We start from the raw sequence: 22,966 nt of genomic DNA, 5'->3' as shown, positions 1-22,966 counted from the left end.
GGGAAAAGTGAGAGGCGGCGGAGAGGCGGGCCTGGGAGCCAACGGCTCGGTCGTTTCAACCAATGAGGCGCGGCAGGCAGGTTTCACGCGGCATTTGGAGGCGGGCTTCTGGGGGTGGGCGGGGCGTTCCGCGGCAGGAAGTTGGCAAGGCGCAGGCGCGAGGACTCGCCCAGCGCTCCCAGGGCCGGGCGCGGGGGCGGGTTGGGGGGCGCGCGGGGGTGGGGCGGATGGGGGCGCGGCGTGCGGGCTGCGCGGGGGCCGCGAGCCCCGGGGCCGCGGGGCGTGGCTGCTTGCAGCGGCCGTGGCGGTGGGGTGGGGGGGGCAGGGAGACTGTCGCCGCTTAGCCAAGCAAAATCTCAGAGCGAGGGAGGAAAATGGTTTCTAGTCTCGAGAGATTACTGTGCCCTCAAAATCTCCCCGATAATCACGGGCATGCAATTCTGTGCACCCTGAAAGGTTTCCCCCCGGCCGACTGGCTTTTCCTGGGGCCCGGTCGAGCTGAGGTGGGGTTCGTTGGAGGCGAAGGGAACCTCTTAGAGGCCGCGGGCGTTTTTGACTGCTGAAGCCGCTGGGCCTCCCCGTTAGGCTAAACCTGCGGCCTGTACTGGCACAGGCCGCCGACAGCTCAAAACTGACTTGAATAACATTTTCGTTTGTTCGCACATTTGGGTCCTTAAAATGATTTGCGGCCTCTCGAACTGCAGAGAATTGTGTCCCTACCCCGGCGTTCTTGTCTCCGTCCCAGTCCTGGACCCTGCTGAGTCATTCTTGTCACCTGCAGGGGTCCCAGAGCGACCCCACTCCACGATGGTGAAGCTGGGGAGAGCTGCCCTAAGCTGACCCGGGATGGCTTGCTTGAGGCCTGCTCTACCTTAGAACTTGGTAGCCCCTGAGGAGTGCGTGGGAGTGAGGGGAAAGTGGGCTGCAAGGCCAGAAGGGCCAGAGGGTACCGGGCTGGGGGAGGTGGCCAAGATGCCTACGTGCAAAGGGAACCTCAGTGTACATCCAGACTCGGAGAGAGGCTCCCCCTGCAAAAGCACCCCAGAACATTTGCTGCCTTGATATTTTCCAAGTGCTTTCACGAGAGTGACCCTGGTGATCCTCAGACGAAATTGTTCAGTTGCCGCTGTGATGCTCACTTTTCTGATCAGGAAACAAACTCAGACGTTACTCTAGTCGGTGGCAGAACCAGTAATATTACCTTATATAGAAATTTACTGTCTGGTGTCTCTGCTTTCCAATAGGTTACAATTCATTATTATAACACTCTGCCTTCATGTCAGGCCCAGGAATCTTGTTAGGGACTTAAAGCTGGGGTGGGGCGGGGCAGACGGGCAATGCGGCTGGAGAGGGCCTAGGGTTGGAAGGTGTTTAAATAGCACAGCTCTCATATTCTAGAACACTGCTTGGCAAATGTTTTTCTGAAAGGGGCCAGAGAGTAAATATTTTAGGCGTTGGGAGCAACTACTCAGCCCTGCCACCTTACAGTGAGAAAGCAGCCGCAGACAATATGGATGAACCTGGCTGTCTTCCAATAAAACTTTATAGACACTGAAATTTCATATAAATAATTTTCACTGAATTTTCATATAAATTTCACCTGCCACAAAATATTCTAATTTGTTTTTTAACTACTTTAAAATGGAAAAATCATTCTTAGCTCGTGGGTCATACAAAAACAGGTGGTGGGTTATATTTGGCCAGAGGACTCTAGTTTGCCCACCTTGTTCTAGAATAATTGTCTTTTTAAAAATATTTTTATTGTTACGTCTAGAATAATTGTCTTAACAGCTTTACTTCGGTGGGAATGTCCTCATGTGCACAGCAAGAGAAGGCTTGGCAGACAATTTCCAGTCTCCCTTTAATCTATTTTACTTAATATTTGTTGGGTAGGCATGATTTCCAAACCTATTACATGTGTAAAGAGTTGAAAGAAGGGGGCGCCTGGGTCGCTCAGTCGTTGGGCGTCCGCCTTCTGCTCAGGTCATGATCCCAGGGTCCTGGGATCCAGCCCTGCATCAGGCTCCCTGCTCGGCAGGAAGCCTGCTTCTCCCCCTACCTCTCCCCCTGCTTGCGTTCCCTCTCTCGCTGTGTCTCTCTCTGTCAAATAAATAAAATCTTAAAAAAAAAAGTTGAAAGAAATCTTCACAGACATTATGGCTTTAAAATCTTTATACTGTCCACCTCACTGAGGGTCAGAGGCAGAAGTATGAAGCAGATATTTTGGGAGTTTCTGAAAATATTCAGGCACTATTATATACTTAATCCAAAAGTATCATGTACAACATATTTTATTAGCTTTGGATTTTTTTTGTTAGGTAGAATCTGTCAGTCGTTTTCTCTAGTTTTTTTGGTCTTTTTTTTTTCCCCCGGTCAGGTACTTTTTTGCCTCAAAAAGTAATACGTTTTCCTTCAGGTTGCGAAACTGTTCGATTTTGCTTTTGTTTTTCACCCCAACTTTTTAGCTCTCCTCCTAATCTTTTCTCCCACTTTCTCTGTTTTTGTCTCTCTTGCACTCAGCTAAGTCTGCTAAATGAGTAAGGCACCAACAGGTGCATGCATAAAGTATGGGCTCTCTTACCCCAGAGAAGCCCTATTTAGGTACCTTTCTCTAAGACTGCTTACATCAAAGTTGCTATATTGTTAGCCACCATTTTCTCCATGCCTACTGTGTTTTACTTGTATTATAAACCAAAACGGGTTACACCAAACCGTGCTGACCTTTAATATGTATGACGCAGTCTGGTATTTTATTTCATTTAAAAAATATGCAGATTACCCTGTACATTGCACTTTTGTGATCACACTTAGTCACAACTTGAAATTTGAAAAACACAGACACTAGGATATTTTTGAAGCCTCTAGACAGTCCCTGACCATCTTTTATAAAATAGCAACACACCAGGGCACCTACGTGGCTCAATCAGTTAAGTGTCTGACTTCAGCTCCAGTCATGATCTCTGGGTCCTGGGATCCAGCGCTCCCCGCCCCGCTCAGTGGGGTCTGCTTATCCACTCTGTCCTCCCCACCCCCTGCTGCTCATGCTTACTGTTGCAATCTCTCTCTCTCTCAAATGAATAAATAAAATCTGTAAAAAAAAAAAAAAAAAAAACAGAAACAGCAACAGGGGCGCCTGGGTGGCTCAGTCGTTAAGCGTCTGCCTTCGGCTCAGGTCATGATCCCAGGGTCCTGGAATGGAACCTCGAACCCCGCATCGGGCTCCCTGCTCGGCTGGAAGCCTGCTTCTCCCTCTCCCACTCCTCCTGCTTGTGTTCCCTCTCTCACTGTGTCTCTCTCTGTCAAATAAATAAATAAAATCTTTAAAAAAAAAATAGCACATCCCCATCCTCCCCTCGCACAGGTAATTGCATCGTATCCCCTTTACTCTTTTTTTCTCATAGTGCTTTTCACCACCTGACAAATGTTTGTTCATAGGTTATTCTCCCTACACTAAAATGTAAGTTGCAGGATCTTTGTTTTGTTATATCCCCAGTACCTGGACCGGTGCTTACCACATGAGGAAGCTCAAGCAGAGAATGGTGGTTTCTTGCCAAGGTCACATAGCTAGTGAGTGTTGGACTTGGAATCTGAATTCGACCAGTCTTATATTAACACAGCAAAACTGATCCTATGTGATAGAATGAACTGTTTACCAAAAGAAATGAGAGAGGGAAATAATACCCAGACATTCTGTGTTCGTAAGCAACTCTCACTAGTTTTTGGTGAAAATCTTTGCCATTCAAAAAAATTTTGGAGTACCTACTGTTTGCCATGCATTGTTCTGGGAACTGAAGATACCTGGAATGAACAAGACATATAGAGCTCCTACTCTATACATTCCGTTATTGTTTGTACATACATTCCTTTATTGTTTTTTATTACAAAAGCAAAGCTCCTTACAGAAAAATATGAAAATTACACAAGCAAAAAGGAGCATAAAGAATACCAATTTTGTTTCTGACCAAATTATTTTCATCCAAATTGTTAGGAGCAGAAGGTACAGAAAACATTAATAACTATTGTCTTTTGGTTACTGGTATTATGAATGATGGTTATTTTATTATTCATACATTGCTTTATTTAAAAAAATTCTCCAATGGACAAACATTACTCTTATAAGCAGGGAAAAAAACCCCCACACATTTTTGAAAAAAATATGAAGAATGGTAGAAGAGTAATGCACACAAATGAATTGTCTTAATGTGATAGAATTCTAAGTCATTTCTCTTAAAATATTGTTTAATACACTTGTGTTAAAGGGAGTTGAAGGAAATTATTGTGAAATAGAAAACACTGTACTTGTTTGAACTTGTACTTTGTTTTCATTTACTATTGTGATATTTTATTAGGTAAAGTGAAGTCATTGTTTTATACTTATATATGTGTTAATATTTAACTTTTGTGGGTGTCCCTCTGGATTTCTGAAAGGCCAACTTACCCCGTTGTGCTGGCTGTTAATGTTAAGCAACATGATCTCTGCATTGGTGACAGTGAATAAAGGAAATGACCCAGACCAGAATCCCTGGGGCTTAGACTTAGAATCACTGGGGCGGAGTAAATAAATATTTGTCAAATGAAAAATATTGAATAGGAAACTCCTCCTGGTCTGTCCCAATCCATAAGTAGTGATAACAAGGCTTCAAATGTGGAACCTTCTTTTAGAAAAATTGCTCTGAGCATTCCACCCCAAGATCATTGTTCTTTTATTCAAAGTTTTAAGTACACAGTGCATTGTAATTTACAACAGAAGACTGCTTCTGAAGTTCAATATAGTGAAAATTTGTTGTAATTGCTAGCTATCATCCATTCTTCCTTCTCCAGGAAACAGCATGCTAAATTTCTTTTGGTTGAGTTCCTCTTCCTTCTCCAAACTTCTTACAGGTCCATCAAGATACCTCACCCTCGGGCGCCTGGGTGGCTCAGTTGGTTGAGCGACTGCCTTTGGCTCAGGTCATGAACCTGGAGTCCCGGGATCTCCCGCATCGGGCTCCCTGCTCAGCGGGGAGTCTGCTTCTCCCTCTGACCCTCCCCCCCTCTCATGCTCTCTCTGTCTCATTCTCTCTCTCAAATAAATAAAATCTTAAAAAAGATACCTCACCCTTGGGGTGCCTGGCTGGCTCAGTCAGTGGAGTGTGCAACTCTTGATCTCGGGGTTGTAGGTTCGAGCCCCACACTGTGTGTAGAGAGTACTTAAAAAATCTTTAAATGAGGGGCGCCTGGGTGGTTCAGTCATTGAGCATCTGCCTTTGGCTCAAGTCATGATCCCAGGGTCCTGGGATCGAGCCCCGCATTGGGCTCCCTGCTCAGCTGAGAGCCTACTTCTCCCTCTCCCACTCCCCCTGCTTGTGTTCCCCCTCTCTCTCTCTCTGTCAAATAAATACATAAAATCTTTAAAAAAATCTTTAAATGAACAAACAAACAAAAGATACCCCACCGGGGCGCCTGGGCAGCTCAGTCGTTAAGTGTCTGCCTTCGGCTCAGGTCATGATCCCGGGGTCTTGGGATCGAGCCCTGCATCGGGCTCCCTGCTCAGCGGGGAGCCTGCTTCTCCCTCTCCCACTCCTCCTGCTTGTGTTCCCTCTCTCACTGTGTCTCCCTCTGTCAAAGAAATAAATAAAATCTTAAAAAAAAAAGATACCTCACCTTGGACTAGCCAAAGGGCAGGCAGTTAACCCCAGTGGGGCCAGTCAGCCACACCCTTCCTGGAAAGTGGATTCCGTAGATTCATGCTGCTAAAGTATCCCAAGTTGCCTTCCATTGGTTCCCACTTTCTAAATCTCTGGAATGGCTCTGGTTCCCACCCTTTACAAATTGGTTCCTTTGATTCTGTGAGTTGATCATATCTTTCCATAGATTCCCTTCCTGAGTCCATTTGTTGCATACAACAGAATCTCTGACAGTCACCTAACCCTATCCCCTTCCAGCTCCAAGTCCTGAATTCAACCACAGATTCTTCTGAATAAGGAACACAACCCTTATAGTTGGAAAGAAAATAAAGAAGATGCTAAAATATTGTGTGCGGGGGAGTTGGCAACATTTTGTTTGCAACTGTATAAAAGCTACAGGAAAACAAAGCCATGCTAAGTATTTCCAATAGAGCGGATTCAATACAGAGAATTGGGTACATCGATGTTAGATGAAAGAGGGGACGACAAGGTAACCCAGATATTTGTCATTGCTTCCTGTGCCCCTAGGGCTGATCTTAGTAACTGCAAGAAGTTACCATTGCTGGGCTGGGAGAACAAAAGGGAAGATGTGGGGTTACCAGAACCTGGGAGTGTGAAGGAGAGGTCTCAAGCTGGCTGGCTCTTGGACCTCTGGTGGAGGCCCTCCACACAGCCCCTGCTCACGGGGCTGTGAGCAGAAAGACTGAGCACGAGGTCAGACCGCCAAGGAAGATGTGGCCAGTGAGTGTTGGTGCCTCTGTGGGGATCTGGTGTTGTGTGCTGGGAAGATTGAAAGAAGCTGGAGACCGGAACTATGGGGGGAAGCTGTTGATAGAAGCTGGCAACCAGAGGTCCCTTCTTCCTTTCAATCTGCCATCAGAACCTTCCATTGACAGAACCTAATAGGGAGGCCATGGGCATGGGAGTTTGGGAAAAGGAGTTTGCAGAATCCCAGCCCTGGCACCACAGAGCATAGTAAAAAAGGGTTAGTTTGGGGCTAAGAGATGGTGGCAGGTAAATAACCATGACAAAAGCATGCTTTTAAAAGGATAAGTAATGGTTTTTGAAAATAGAATTCCCGGGTGCATGGGTGGCTCAGTTGGTTAAGTGACTGCTTTTGGCTCAGGTCATGATCCTGGAGTCCCGGGATCAAGTCCCGCATCGGGCTCCCTGCTCAGCAGGGAGTCTGCTTCTCCCTCTGACCCTCTTCCCTCTCATGCTCTCTATCTCTCATTCTCTCTCTGTCAAATAAATAAATAAAATCTTAAAAAAAATAGAATTCCCAAGCAAATTGGAAATTTTCAGTATATCTGTGGCTAAATGTAAATTGCATCATTATTTTACTTTATGCCAAAAGACCTAAGGGCCCAAATTTCAAACCTGTAACATGTTTTCCGGCCCGTAGTGATGGCATATGGATGTATCAGTTGAAAAATTTGTCTCCTAATCCATATTTATGAGGTGCAGGAGGCATGGCAAGATTGTTCCCTTTGATTATTACAAAGAGGAAACCAGCTTTGATGTAAAGCTATCTTAGTCATCAAAAGGTCTGTAATTGTAAGGTCATTTACAAATTCCTATTGAGAATTGCTTTTCAAAATATGCTAGGAGAAAGCCAGTGAAATTCATTATACAATTGAGAAAATACTTTATAGTCTCACTTAAGGGAAATTACTACACATGCTTCAAAAGTATAGACTGATTAAGCCAATAGATTTTATTTGAAAGTTTGCAAAATTACTAGTCTTCTAAGATTAATAGAAGGGGAAAATACTATACTAGTAGCAAAACAAAATGTTAGATGAAAAATGCATCTATGAATGTTCCTGGAAGCTTTATTTGTAATAACCAAAAACTGAAATTGGCCTAGTTGTCCCTCAGTGGGTGAATAGTTAAATTATGGTACATCCATACCATAGAATTCTACTCAGCAATAAAAGGAAAGAAACTATTGATATACAAAGCTTGGATGAATCTCTAGGGAATTATGTTGCGTGAAAAAAAAAACCCAAAAGATTACATACTTTATGATTCCAATCATATAGCATTTTTGAAGTGACAAAATTTTAGAAACTGAGGAGAGATTACTAGTTGCCAAGGGTTAGGCATTGGGGATGGAGGTTCAAGAATGTGAGTGTGGTTATAAAAGGACAAACTGAGGAATCCCTATGCTTGTGGTATTGGAACTTTCTGGTATCTTTTTTTTTTTTTTTTTTTTTTAAGATTTAGACAGCGAGAGAGGGAACACAAGCAGGGGGAGTGGGAGAGAAAGAAGCAGGCTTCCCGCCGAGCAGGCAGCCCTATGTGGGGCTCCATCCCAGGACCCTGGGATCATGACCTGAGCTGAAGGCAGACGCTTAACGACTGAGCCACCCAGGTGACCCGGAACTTTCTGGTATCCTGACAGTGGTGGTGGATGTACAAACCTACACAGGTCATAAAATTGCATAGTACTTAATACACAAACATACACAAATGAGTACAAGTAAAACTGGGGGAAATCTGAATAAGATTAGTGCATTATAACAATGCCAGTACCCTGGGGCGCCTGGGTGGCTCGGTAGTTAAGCGTCTGCCTTCAGCTCAGGTCATGGTCCCAGGGTCCTGGGATCGAGTCCCGCTTCGGGCTCCCTGCTTGGCGGGAAGCCTGCTTCTCCCTCTCCCACTCCCCGTGCTTGTGTTCCTGCTCTCGCTGTCTCTCTCTCTGTCAAATAAATAAATAAAATCTTAAAAAAAAATTAAAATTAGAAGTGGTGTGCAGTAACAATAAAAAAAAAACCTTTGCAATACTTTCAGTCTAGGTCCATTTATTAACTGAAGTAAACACAATAGTTCCTACATGGGTGATTTTTTTAAAAAGTTTTTTTTTTTTCTAGTCAATGAAAGGGATATTGAGGCCCCAGGGCCTTGGGGCTCGGGCAGGAGGCCGCCCTGTGGGCAAAGGAAGAGCCGGCGGGGGGGTCTTATTTGACCTTCTTTTTGGGGCGCAGGTTGTTGGGGTTGTTGGTGTGGTCGCACTTCTTGCAGCAGTTGATAGCGCGGGGGTGCAGGCGACCATAACACTTACGGCAGATCATCTTGTCACATTTGTATTTCTGGGCCAGCGGGCGGAGGGAAGGCTCAATGATGCCACCCCGGAGGTGAAGCACCAAGTGCAGGGTGGACTCTTTCTGGCTATTATAGTCTGACAAGAGTATGGCCGTCTTCCAGCTGTTTGCCCGCAAAAACTAGACGCTGCCCGTCAGGCGGGATGCCCTTCTGGTCTTGGATTTTGGCTTTGACGTTTTCAATGTCACTGGGCTCGACCTCAAGGATGATGGTCTTGCTAGTCAGGGTTTTCACAAAGAGCTGCATCTCTGCGTCTGGCGCAAATCCGCAAGGCCGCCGCCACCAAACTGCTCGGCTACCTCGTTGAAGAGAAGGAGCTAAAAAAGATTTTATTTATTTATTTGAGAGAGAGAGAGAGTGCGTGAGTTGGGGGGAGGGGTAGAGGGACAGGGAGAAGCAGACTCCCCGCTGAGCGGGGAGCCATGCGGGGCTTGATCCCAGGACCCTGGGATCATGACCTGAGCCAAAGGCAGATGCTTAACCGACTGAGCCACCCAGGCACCACCATGTGTGATTTTTTTTTAAAAGATTTCTTTATTTATTTTAGAGAGAGAGGGTGTGGTGGGGAGGAGCAAAGGGAGAGAAAGACTTAAAGCAGACTCTGCTCTGAGCATGGAGCCTGATGTGGGGTTTGCTACAGGGCTCGAACTCAGGACACTGAGATCGCGACCTGAGCTGAAACCAAGAGTCAGATGCTTAGTCCACTGCGCCACCCAGGTGCCCCCCACCAGCATGTGTGCTTTCTTTCTTTTTTTTAAAAAGATTTTGTTTATTTATTTGACAGAGAGAGAGAAAGCAGGAGCAGGGGGAGGGGCAGAGAGAGAAGCAGGCTTCCCGCGGAGCAGGGAGCCTGATGCAGGCTCGATCCCAGGACCCCGAGATCATGACCTGAGCTGAAGGCAGATACTTAATGACTGAGCCACCCAGGCGCCCCCCCTTTTTTAACTTTTCAATTATGGACAATTTCAAACAAATACGAAAGAAAAGAGAGTAGTGAAATGAACCCCCATGTACACACCACTGGGCTTTGATAATTATCAGCTCATGGTCAAGTGTGTTTCATCTATGCCCCCCGTCCACTCCTGCCATCCGTCATTATTTTGATGCATATTTCACATCTCATGTCATCTGTAAATATTTCTATATGCATCTTTTATGTGAGTTCCCTTTTTAAAACATTTATTATTTTAATTTTTTTTTACTGAGGATGTTGATTTTGGGGGTCTTAGAGTGTTTAAAAGTAATTTCTGTGCTCAACGTGGGGCTCAAACTCACAACCAGGAGATCAAGAGTCACATGCTTTACTGACTGAGCCAGCCAGGCAGCCAGGCACCCCAAGTTCCTTTTTTAAAAAATTCAAAAATAACAGCAATACATTTGCGTGTACAAAAAAAATGTATCAGTTCTTTGATATCAATACCCAGACAACGTTTATATTTACTGCCTTGTCTCTCTCTCTTTTTTTAAAGATTTTATTTATTTATTTGACAGAGAGAGGCATAGCGAGAGAGGGAACACAAGCAGGGGGAGTGGGAGAGGGAGAGGCAGTCTTCCCCGTGGAGCAGGGAGCCCGAGGCTGGGGGACCAGGGACCCTGGGATGATGACCTGAGCCGAAGGCAGACGCTTAACGACTGAGCCACCCAGGCACCCTGGCTTGTCTCTTAATAAAGGTTATGCTTTAGCTTTACTGAGGTATAGTTTATGTACGATAAACAGCACCTATTTATTTTTTTAAAGATTTTATTTCTTTATTTGAGTGAGAGAATGAGCGAGAGAGAGAGCACAAGTGGAGGGGATGGGCAGAGGGAGAGGGAGAAGCAGAGTCCCAGTTGAGCAGGGAGCCTGATGCAGGGCTCGGGTCCCAGGACTCCAGGATCATGACCTGAGCTGAAGGTGGACACTTAACAGACTGAGCCACCCATGCACCCCAACAGCCCCTATTTAAAGTATGCAATTCAGGGGTGCCTGGGTGGCTCAGTTGGTTGGGCGACTGCCTTCGGCTTGGGTCATGATCCTGGAGTCCCGGGATCAAGTCCTGCATCAGGCTTCCTGCTCAGCAGGGAGTCTGCTTCTCCCTCTGACCCTCCCCCTCTCATGCTCTCTCTCTCTCTCTCTCTCTCTCTCTCTCTGATTTGCTCTCTCAAATAAAAAAAAATTAAAGTATGCAATTCAATAAGTTTTGACAGATGTAAGCACCTATGGAAACAACACTACAATAAAAAAAAAAAAAAAACAGAACCTTTCAATCATGCCCAAAAGTTTCCTTGTGCCCCTTCCTCCATCTATGGCCACAAAGCAACCACTGATCTGCTTTCTGTCACTAAAATGAGTTTACAGAGAATGTAGTTTTGAAAACAGCAACAACATAAATGGTACATGATTTTATAAAAATTAGAAGGGAATGTGGAGAATAAAGAAAAATATATGCATATTCTTCTTTATATATTTTGGTGGTGAGCCCCCGAGGCAGAAAGCAAGTTAAACTTAGAATACTATCATAATAACAGCTGACATTTCTTGAGCAGTCTATGTCAGATATTTTATATATATTATCTAATTTGTCTCATGATAACCCTATGTTATTATCAATCCTATTATTATCAAACTCATACATTTGGGGAGACTGAGGCACAGAGAGGTAACTTGCCCATGGTCTCACAGCTTGTAACTGAAGGAGCTTAGATTAAAAAACTAAGTCTTTGGGGCACCTGGGTGGCTCAGTCGTTGGGTGTCTGCTGTCGGCTCAGGTCATGATCCCAGGGTCCTGGGATGGAGCCCCACGTCGGGCTCCCTGCTCAGCAGGAAGTCTGCTTCTCCCTCTCCCACTCCCCCTGCTTGTGTTCCTGCTCTCACTGTCTCTCTCTGTGTCAAATAAACAAATAAAATATTTAAAAAAAACCACTAAATCTTTGACTCCAGAGCAAAGCGCTTAAATACAGCTATGGTCAGTTTATCAGCAAAAAGAACTGACATGAGAAGAACACCTGGATGTGTTGCTGAAAAGTCTTACCCTTTTCTTGGACAAAGGAGTAAGGGCAATTCAATGCATAAAGGATAGTCTGTTCAACAAATAGTTCTGGAACAACTGGACATCCACATGCAAAAAATGAAATCTAGACACGGACCTTACATCTTTTACAAAAATTACCTCAGAATAGATCATAGACCTAACTGTGAAACTATAAAACTCCTAGAAGAATTAAAAAATGGGCAGAGGACCCAAGTAGACATTTTCCAAAAGAAGACATCCAGATGGCCATCAGTTGCAAGATGCTCAACATCACTCATCATTGGAGAAATGCAAATCAATACCACAATGAGCTATCACTTCACACCTGTTAGGATTCCTATTATCAGAAAGACAAGAGATAAACGCTGGTGAGGATGTGGAGGAAAGGGAACCCTTCTGCACTGTTGGTGCAAATACAAACTGCTACAGCCACTATGGAAAACAGTATGGAGGTTCCTCAAAAAACTGATAGAAGTAACATATATGTATGATCCGACAATCCCACTTCTGGGTGTATATCCAAAGGAAACCAAAGTGTTACCTTGAAGAGCTATTTGCACTTCCATGTTCATTGTAGCATAATTCATAATAGCCAAAGTATGGAAACAATCTAAGAGTCAGTCGACAGGTGAATGGATAAAGAAGCTGTGGTATGTATGTACAATGGAATATTATTCGGCCTTAGAAAAGGAAATCCCATCATTTAGAACAACATGGATGAACCTGGAGGTCATTATGCTAGAGAAAGACAAACACCTCATGGCATCTCTTCTATGTAGAATCTAAAAAAAAAGAAATAACAAAAAAAGTTGACCTCATAGAAACAGAGAGTAGAAAAGTAATTGCCATGAGCTGGGGGTGGGAGAAATAGAGAGAAGTTGGTCAAATTGTACAAACTTTCAAAAATGAGATGAATAAGGTCTGAGGATCTAATGTACAACATGGTCACTATAGTTAGTAACACTATATTGTTTAATTGAAATTTGCTAAGGGAGTAGAACTTAAATGTTCTCACCAAAAAAATTAAAAAGGCAAATATGTGATGGATATATTAACTTGGCGAGGGGAACCCTTTCACAATGTATATGTATATCAAATCATCACATTGTACACTTTATTTTTTTAAATATTTATTTCTTTTAGAGACAGCGCAGTCATGCATGAGAGCAGAGAGAGGGTCAGCAGGAGAGGGAGAGAGAGAATCCCAAAACGACTCGGCTGAGTGCAGAGCCTGGTGGGAGACTCAGTCTCACAACCCTGAGATCATGACCTGAGCCGAAATCAAGAGTCGGATGGTTCACCAACTGAGCCACCCAGGTGCCACCGTACACTTTAAATATCTTAAAATTTTATCAATTATGCCTCAATAAAGTTTTGGGGAAAATGCTGAAAAAAAAATCCTCCTAGAAGATAACATAGGAGAAAAATCTAGGTGACTTTGGATTTGGTGATGACTTCTGTGATATGATACCCAAAGCATGATCCATGAAAGGTAAAAAACCTGATAATTTGGACTTCATTAAAATTAAAAATGCTCTGCTCTGTTAAGAGAATGAAAAAACAAGCCACAAACTTGGAGAAAATATTTGCAAAATATATATCAAATAAAAGACTAGTATCCAAAATATATAAAGACCTCTTAAAACTCAAGAATAAGAAAACAGGGGCGCCTGGGTGGCTCAGTCATTAAGGCGTCTGCCTTCGACTCAGGTCATGGTCCCAGGGTCCTGGGATCGAGCCCTGCATCGGGCTCCCTGCTCGGCAGGAAGCCTGCTTCTCCCTCTCCCACTCCCCCTGCTTGTGTTCCCTCTCTTGCTGTGTCTCTTTCTGTCAAATAAGTAAAATCTTTAAAAAAAAAATAAGAAAACAACCCAATTTAAAAATGGGCAAACAATCTGAATAGACATCTCACCAAAAAATTATACTGATGGCAAGTAAGCACATGAAAGTTGCTCCGTATCAAATGTCATTACAGAATTGCAAATTAAAACAATGGGATACTACTACACACCTATTAGAATGGCTAAAAACTATGGAGACAGCTAAAAGGATGCCAGGGGCTCAGAAGGAGGGAGGAAGGGATGAACAGATGGAACACATGGAATTTTTAGGGCAGCAAAACTATTTAAAAATTTTTTTAAAGGTTTATTCATTTATTATTTATTTATTTATTTATTCATTTGAGAGAGTGAGCACAAGCATGGGGAGTGGGAGGCAGAGGGGGAGGGAGAAGCAGGCTTCCTGCCGAGCAGGGAGCCCGACGTGGGGCTCGATCCCAGGACCCCGGGACCATGACCTGAGCCGAAGGCAGACGCTTAACGACTGAGCCACCCAGGTGCCCCAAAACGAATTTTTTTTAATTTAAATTCAAGTTAGTTAACATATAATGTATCGTTAGTTTCAGGGGTAGAATTTAGTGATTCATCAGTTGCATATAACACCGAGTGCTCATTACATCAAGTGCCCTCCTTAATGCCCATCACCCTGTTACCCCATCCCCCCACCCACCTCTCCAACAACCCTGTTTGTTCCTTAAAGAGTCTCATAGCTTGCCTCCCTCTCTGTTTTTATTTTTCCTTCTCCCCTCTGTTCATCTGTTTTGTTTCTAAAATTCCACATATGAGTGAGATCACATGGTATTTGTCCTTCTCTGACTGAGGGATTTCACTTAGCATAATACCCTCTAGTTCCATCCACGTCATTGCAAATGGCAAGATTTCACTCTTTTTGATGGTAACATTCCATTGTATTTATATGCCACCTCTTCTTTATCCATTTGTCTGTTGATGGACATCTGGGCTTTTTCCATATTTTGGGTACTGTGGACATTGCTGCTATAAACATTGGGGTGCATGAGGGCAGCAAAAATATTTTGTATGATTCCATAATGGTAAATACATGTTGTCATGTGTTTGACAAAAGCCAAAGAATGTACAACCCAAAGAGTGAACCCTAATGTGAACTATGGATTTTAGTTAATGACAATAATGTACCTATGTTGGTTCATCAATTAGAACAAATGTACCACACTAATGCAAGATTAATGTTTGAAATTGAATCAGTAAAGATTAACATGTGTGGATTAACATGGGACACTGTGGATGGGTGGGAGGAGGAGCTATGTGGAAACCGTGATTTCCACTCAATTGTTCTGTAAGCCTAAAACGGCTCAAAAAAAAAGTCTATTGATTGAAGTCTTATCCTCTGCAAGTCTCGGTTTCCTCATCTCAGAAGTGAGGAATTGGATTAGATCTCAGAATGAAATTTTGTCCTTAGAAGTAGAGATGAATGGGGGCGCCTGGGTGGCTCAGTCGGTTAAGCGTCTGCCTTCGGCTCAGGTCATGACCCCAGGGTCCTGGGAACGAGCCCCTCATCAGGCTCCCTGCTGAGCGGGGAGCCTGCATCTCCCTCTCCTGCTCCCCCTGCTTGTACTTTCTCTCTGTCAAATAAATAAATAAAATCTTAAAAAGAAGGAGAGATGAATTATCATCCCCACCCCCTGCATTTCCCAGAGTGTTTACTTTATGATTGTCATCTCTCCCCACCATGTGGCTGTCAGTGATTACACTGATAGATCAGCAGAGCTGCCATCACTTGGCTGTGCTTGTTCTGGCAAAGAATAGACTCACACAGTAAAGTTTTCTTTATCAAGTCTTTTTGGTGATATTTAAAACAGAACTTCAGGGAAAATTTGTTTCCATGTCTATCTATGTCTATTTGTTTCTAAGTTTCCTGTCCATGTTTGTATGAAAGCCATTTTGCGTGTTCAGCTACAATTTTGGCTTTGGCGACTAGTTAGGGTAAATATGCTAACTTTTGGGAGAAATCTTAGTTATATTAAAATGTCAGCAAAATCCTTTGTTAACCTGGCCTTGTAGCTAAATATCACAATAGTTCAGTCTTACATGAACACAAAAATTTATATGATAATGTAAAATCAATTGGTCACAGGGACCTTGTGGTGTTATCCTGATATGAAATAAAGACATTCAAGAGGATCCTGGCTATATAAGCTGCCACTCCAGCAGAAGGGAGTAACAACATTTATATAAGCTCCCGTGTCCCATGTTCCCTACAGACAGTCATAAATGTTTGATTTATAATGTCTAACGATTCAACTGAATGAAGAGGTACCGGAAAACTAGACTGGAAAACATCAGCAACCCTCTTTTTTTTGAGATTTAACTTATTTGGGGCACCTGGGTGGCTCAGTCGTTAAACATCTCCCTTCAGCTCGGGTCGTGATCCCGGGGTCCTGGGATCAAGTCCTGCATTGGGCTCCCTGCTCCGCGGGAGGCCTGCTTCTCCCTCTCCCACTCCCCCTGCTTGTGTTCCCTCGCTAGCTGTATCTCTCTCTGTCAAATAAATAAATTAAATCTTTAAAAAGGTTTAATTTATTTATCTGAGAGAGAGCGAGAGAGCACAAGCAGGCTGAGTGGCAGAGGGAGAGGGAGAAGCAGGCTCCCTGCTGAGCAGGGAGACTAACCACATGGGGCTCTGATCCTAGGACCAGAGGATCATGACCTGAGCCGAAGGCAGACACTTAACCAACTAAGCCACCCAAGCGCCCCCATCAGCAGCCCCCTCTTAATGTATACAACAATGCTGTTTAAATTGCATACATATAAAAGCATTAGAAGGGTGCCTGGCTGGCTCAGTTGGTGGAGCATGTGACTCTTGATCTCGTGGTTGTGAGTTCGAGCCCCATTTTGGGTGCAGAGATTACTTAAAAATAAAATATTAAAAGAAAAAAGTAAAAGCGTTGTAGATGATTCTTATTGAATCATTTAATTCCTAAGGAAACTTGAGCTGATGGAGCCCTGACTCTAAATTTACATTAAAACCAGTATTTAGGGGGCGCCTGAGTGGCTCAGTCGTTAAGCGTTTGCCTTCAGCTCAGGTCATGGTCCCAGGGTCCTGGGATCGAGCCCTGCATCGGGCTCCCTGTTCCGCGGGAAGCCTCCTTCTCCCTCTCCCACTCCCCCTACTTGTGTTCCTGCTCTCGCTATTTCTCTCTCTGTCAAATAAATAAATAAAATCTTAAAAAAACAACAACAACAAATCTAGGGGCGCCTGGGTGGCTCAGTCATTAAGCATCTGCCTTCGGCTTGGGTCATGATCCCGGGGTCCTGGGATCGAGCCCTGTACCGGGCTCCCTGCTCAGCGGGAAGCCTGCTTCTCCCTCTCCCACTCCCCCTGCTTGTGTTCCCTCTCTCGCTGTGTGTCTCTCTGTCAAATAAATAAAATCTTTAAAAAAAACCCAGTATTTAGTATGGGAATTAGTGTTGTTACTTTTCTGGGGAGTAACTGTTAATACTAAGTATTTTTGCTTATGTTATATTAATTGTTCTCTTTTAGTCAAGAAAAAACAGGCTTGCCACATCCACCACTTCACTCCCATTATAGAAAGGAATGTTGAATATATATTTAGATTGCTTAAAGCAGTGGCTTGAATTTTTTTCTTGGCTGCAACCCACAGTAACGTACATTTTACATTACCTATCATCTGTCTTTCTATGATACTGAACCACGTTTCTCACCAAGCAGCGCCTATTCTATGTGGTAATACTCCCTGATCTGATCTATTCGGTTCTGTTCTATTTCATTAAAAAAATACAACCATGACTCTCTAATTTGATTTCACTAATGGACCAAGACCCACAGGTTCAAAAACATAGCTTAGAAAGCCCCAGATGAATAGACCAAATATTGTATGTAATGATTAAAATGCATCCAAAGAGGCTTTTACCACTTCACTTCTGAATAAATATAAAAATTTAAAATTGCTATGCCATAGACTGTATTTCTGGGGAGTGGGACTGGGAGAGAGAGAGAGCGCCTTTTAATTTTATCTGCCTGTTGTTTGAAAAAATAATTTTAACATGTATAACTTTTATTGTAAAAAAATCTAGCATGATGTACCTATTTATCCTAAGGAGCTGATGTAATAGATTCTGAAAGTTATGTTTTTTAAAAAGTAGTGGGAAATTGAACACAACAAGAATGTACAATTATAGGGTATTAGTTGCATAAATTATAGAATGTCCATGGATGTACTATACCACCGTTGAAAATGATTATGTAAGTTCTAGCTCAGTGGTTCTCAACCAGGGGTGGTTTTGCCTCCCAAGGAACATTTGTCAATGTCCAGAGACGTTTTGGATTGTCACAACTTGGGGAGGGGAGTGCTGCCAACATCGAGGGTGTACAGGCCAGGGATGCTGCTGAACATTCTACCATGCACAGGACAGCCCGTCACAACAAAGAATAATCCCCAAATATCAATAGTGCTAAGGTTGAAAGACCCTACACTAACCAAATGACTGTATCTATGTGGAAATTTTACCTCCTTCCTCATTTCTGTAAATGACTTTTTTTTTTTTTGAAGCTTTTTCTCTCTCTCTCATACTTGGAATAGAGTTATTTATGTTCATGTCTTATTTTCCTTTCTTGGTAGAAAGCTCCTTTTCACAGATGGGATATGTGTCTGATTCATCTCAGTATAACCAGCAACCAGACCACTTTGTGTCTTGTAAGTGTTTAATAAATATCTGTTGAATTATTACACAAGAAAAAAATATGACATTCTTATTGAAATGGAAAGATGTTCTCAATATATGTAACTGGGGGGAAAAAGCAGGTTATGAAACAGTATGAGTGATCTCCAGATTCAGTGCAATTCCTATCCCAATCTCAGCTAACTTCTTTGTAGAAAATTGATAAGCTGACCCTCAAATTCTGATGGAAGATCAAAGGATCTGCAAAAGCCAAAACAGTCTTGAACAAAGCTGGAGGACTCACACTGCAGAACTCTCAGAATAGGGGCGCCTGGGTGGCTCAGTCGTTAAGCGTCTGCCTTTGGCTCAGGTCATGGCCAAGCCCTGCTTCTGGCTCCCTGCTTAGCAGGAGGCCTGCTTCTCCTTCTCCCACTCCCCCTGCTTGTGTTCCCTGTCTCGCTGTCTTTCTCTCTGTCAAATACATAAGTAAAATCTTTAAAAAAAAGAAGAACCCTCAAAATAAATTATAGGACTAAATCTTTGTGACCTTGAGCTAGGCAATTTCTTAGATATGACACCAAAACTATAAATGATGGAAGATTAACTAGGCTTCATCAAAATCAAAACTTCTGTGCTGGCTAATGATGCCATAAAGACGGCCAAAAGACAACCCACAGAATGTGAAAAAATTTTTGGAAATCATGTATCTGATAAAGGAATGTATCCAGAATATATAAAGGACATTTACAACTCAATAATAAAAGAAAACCCAATTTAAAAATGGACAAAGGAGGGGCGCCTGGGTGGCTCAGTTGGTTAAGCATTTGACTGCAGTTCAAGTCATGATCTCAGGGTCCTGGGATGGAGCCCCGCATGGGTGCTGGGTGTGGAGCCTGCTTGAGATTCTCTTTCTCCCTCCCCCTTGGCCCCTCCCCCTTTCTAAAAATGAATAAATAAATAAATTAATTTTAAAAAGATGTACAAATGGCTGATGTAGGGGAAGAAAAAAAAATTTCCCTCTGCCCTTCTAGATTTTCTACCAGTGCCCCTGTAACAAAAGACAGATTAACAAGAGAAAAGAATACAAATTTATTTAATATAAGTTTTATGTCACACAAGTGCTTTCATAAGGAAATGAAGACCTGATGAAGCAGTTAAACCGAAGCGCTTTTATGCTAGGTTCGATGAAGAATGAACAAACATGGGAAAATGTGATAAGACAAAAAGGGTAAATGAATAAGTAAATGGAGGTAGCATGTTCTGAACCCTGTCACCAACAAGTACATGAAGAGGAAATTATAAATAAAACCACAATGAGATGCTACTCCACACCCACAAGAACGGCTGTAATAAAAAAGACAGGTAATAACAAGTATTGGTAAGGTCATGGAGAAACTGGAACCCATATACATTGCTGGTGGGAATGTTTTTTTTATTTTTAAAGATTTTATTTATTTATTTGACAGAAAGAGACACAGTGAGAGAGGGAGCACAAGCAGGGGGAGTGGGAGAGGGAGAAGCAGGCTCTCTGCGGAGCAGGGAGCCCGATGCAGGGCTCGATCCCAGGACCCTGGGACCATGACCTGGGCTGAAGGCAGACGCTTAACGACTGAGCCACCCAGGTGCCCGCTGGTAGGAATGTAAAATGGTGCAGCTGCTTTGGAAAACAGGCAGTTCCTCAATAAATTAAACACAGAGTTACTGTATGACCCAGCAATTCCACTCCTCTATATGCCCCCGAGAGAAATGACAACATTTATTCACACAAAAAGTTGTACACAAATGTTCATAGCAGCCTTGTACCTAGTAGCCAAAAAGTGGAAGCAACCCAAATGCCCATCAATTGATGAATGGATATATAAAACGTGATATATCCATGCAGTTGAATATTATTTGGCAATAAAAACAAACGAAGTATCTCTGTATCTTACACCATGGATGAACCCCGAAAATATTATGCTAAGTGAGAGAAACCAAGCATAAAAGCCACATATTACATGATTCTGTTTATATGAAGTGTCTAGATTAGGCAAATCCATTACACACACAAAGTAGCTTATTGATTGCCTAAATTTGGAAGGTCTGGGGGAAATGGGGAAGATTTTATGAAGTATAAAAATGTACAATTACATTGAAGGGGCACCTGGCTGGCTCAGTCGGTGGAGCATAAGACTTTTGATCTCGGGGTTGTAAGTTCAAGTCCCATGTTGGGTGTAGAGATTACTTAAAAAATAAAGTCTTTAAAAATAAATAAATAAATAAATAAATATTAGAAACAAATCTGTAGATGTATTAAAAGCCAGTCAATTGTGCATTTTATTTTTTTTTCAAGATTTTATTTTTTTATTTGACACACAGAGAGAGACAGAGAGAGAGCACAAGCAGGGGGACCGGCAGGCAGGCAGAGGGAGAGGGAGGGAGAGGCAGGCCCCCTGTCGAGCTAGGAGCCCGATGCGAGGTTGGATCCCAGGACCTGGGAATCATGACCCCAGCAAAAGGCAGACGCTTAACCGACTGAGCCACCCAGGTGCCCCCAATTGTACATTTTAAATAAATCCTACAGTATAAAGCTATTTTAGAAAAAAGAAAAGCAAAAGCAACACAACGTGTATTTGCTCCCTCCAACGTAGTGAGCTTAAGATAAATGTGGAATGTTAGCGGGTCAGCTTGTACCTGGTTTTCAAAAAAACATTGCTTGTGAAAATGATTGATGAGTTGCAGCTGCACTAGGAGGGATGTGACTTGGCACTTACTCTCAGAGACAGTGTACCGAGCCTCGTGTGCACGTAGCTGCTGAATCGCAGGGGTGGCTGCCCTGAGTTGAAGTATCGGCGCGGGTTCCACTTAACGCTTTCCGCTGAGGAGGCTCAGCGTGGCGGAGTGACCCGGAAGCGGCGCCTAACTACGTGGCCCCACCCAGGAGGCAGCTGCTTTTTGGCACGTGTCTGTTAAAGTTACGTGAACTAGTGTGCGGGGAGAAATACCACAGTGTGTAGTGCAATCTCATATTTAGTTATATTAGTAAGTGATTCCCTTTGGGTGGCAAAATTCCAGATGATCTTTATTTTCTTTCTACTTCTATTTTTTGATTTTTTAAAAATCTGTAAGATTTTACTTATTTTTTTAATAAAATGATTTGAAAAACAAAAGTCTTTGCATTCCTTGGCTAACTCCTACGTGGTCATGGTGAATGATTCTATTCATGTCTTACTGAATTTTATTTGCTGTTATTTATTTTATTTCTAGTTTTTCATCTAGCGCCTTCTGTTTTCTTTCTATATTCTTCAAGATTGGATTTCAGTGTTATAGTGTTCTCATACCATGAGTTAGAGAGTTTTCCACGCTTTTCTATAACCTGGAACTGTTAGTTGAGTATAAGAAGAATCTGTTTGAGATTGCCGCTTTATTATAAAAGGATACAACGCAGGAACAACCAGATGGAAGAGATGCATAGGGCAAGGTACGGGGGAAAGGGACATGGGGTTTCCAGTGGACAACCCTCACAGCACTTCCTCCTGTTCACCAACCCAGAAGCTCTCTGATTTTTTTTTTTTGGTGGAAATTATATATTAATGTTGTCTTTGGAAAAAAACAAACCCTGGGGTGCCTGGCTTGCTCAGTCAGTAGAGCGTTTGACTCTTAATCTTGGGGTTGTGAGTTGGAGCCCCCTCTTTTTTAAGAGAGCACTTAAAAAAATAAAATCTTAAAAAAAAAAGAAAAAATAAACCTTCACGAAGAGTTTAGCTTTTTGTCCACCTCAGGAGACTCACTAGTGAGGCAGGAACCCTGGGCAGAAGAATGAGGGGCTGCCCAGGCCCCGCACATTCTGTGTACCCTGTGGACAGGGTGCTTGGGCGGGGCTGCTGAGCTCGGGCGCCCGCTGCCACAGCTCTCCCTTTTCATTGCGCAAGCGTGAGGACGGTCTGGCATGGCAAATGTGGAGGTGGGGAATAAACTTCTGGCATCAGACGCTAAGCAGGCTGAGGCTAGGTGCCAGCTGTGTAAGGCAGTGCGGGGAAGGACCCCCTGCCCTGCTCCCAGAAACAGGAGTCCCCTTCATCCCGCGAAGAGAGTCTCAGTTTAGCACGCCCAGGCGCCACCCACACAGGAGGAGCCTTAGGTTCCAGTTTGTTGCCGGCTGCCCCGTAGAGAGTTCTTGGGACTCCTTCATAGAACAATCCTGCTTGTCTCCCCTCACTTTCAAACAGTTATATATATAGTACTGTCCTTTGTTTAAACACGGAGTGTCTATCTCGCAAGTGTTCACAAAATACTGAGATTTAAAAATAATATCATTAGGCGATCAGACCTCCTCAAGCAGATTCTCTTTGGTGGTCTCTAGAGATTTCAAAATGCATGTAACTGTTTTATGTTCCTTTTCTTTCTAGCGCTCAGATTACTAAAGCTTTCTCAACTATCCCTTTTGCAAATGTGCGGCTCCACCTCAAACACAGACCAGTTTTCATCTCTAGCCACAGGAGGGCGCACAAATACATTAATCAAGTGAAGTTCGGTATAAAAAATTTGGGACATTCCTGACTCGGGCTGAGAAAAAAACCACGGGCAGCATTGTACACTTATTAGTGTAGAGCAGCGCAGTCCGCCAGAACTTTCTGTGGAGATGGAAATGTTCTGCATCTGTGCTGTCCAGTCCATCAGCCACTAGCTACGTATGGATACTGAA

At 43.3% G+C, this 22,966-nt stretch overlaps 1 pseudogene; it reads right to left on the bottom strand.

Moving 5' to 3' along the window:
* Nucleotides 1-8,456: 8,456 nt before the first annotated feature.
* LOC113931297 lies at nucleotides 8,457-21,155 on the bottom strand (annotated as a pseudogene).
* Between the last annotated feature and the right edge of the window lie 1,811 nt (nucleotides 21,156-22,966).

The sequence above is a fragment of the Zalophus californianus genome, chromosome X (genome assembly GCF_009762305.2).
Source record: "Zalophus californianus isolate mZalCal1 chromosome X, mZalCal1.pri.v2, whole genome shotgun sequence".
Lineage (NCBI taxonomy): Eukaryota > Metazoa > Chordata > Mammalia > Carnivora > Otariidae > Zalophus > Zalophus californianus.
The sequence above is the reverse complement of the archived record's forward strand: the minus strand, read 5'-3'. Positions and strand labels throughout refer to the sequence as shown.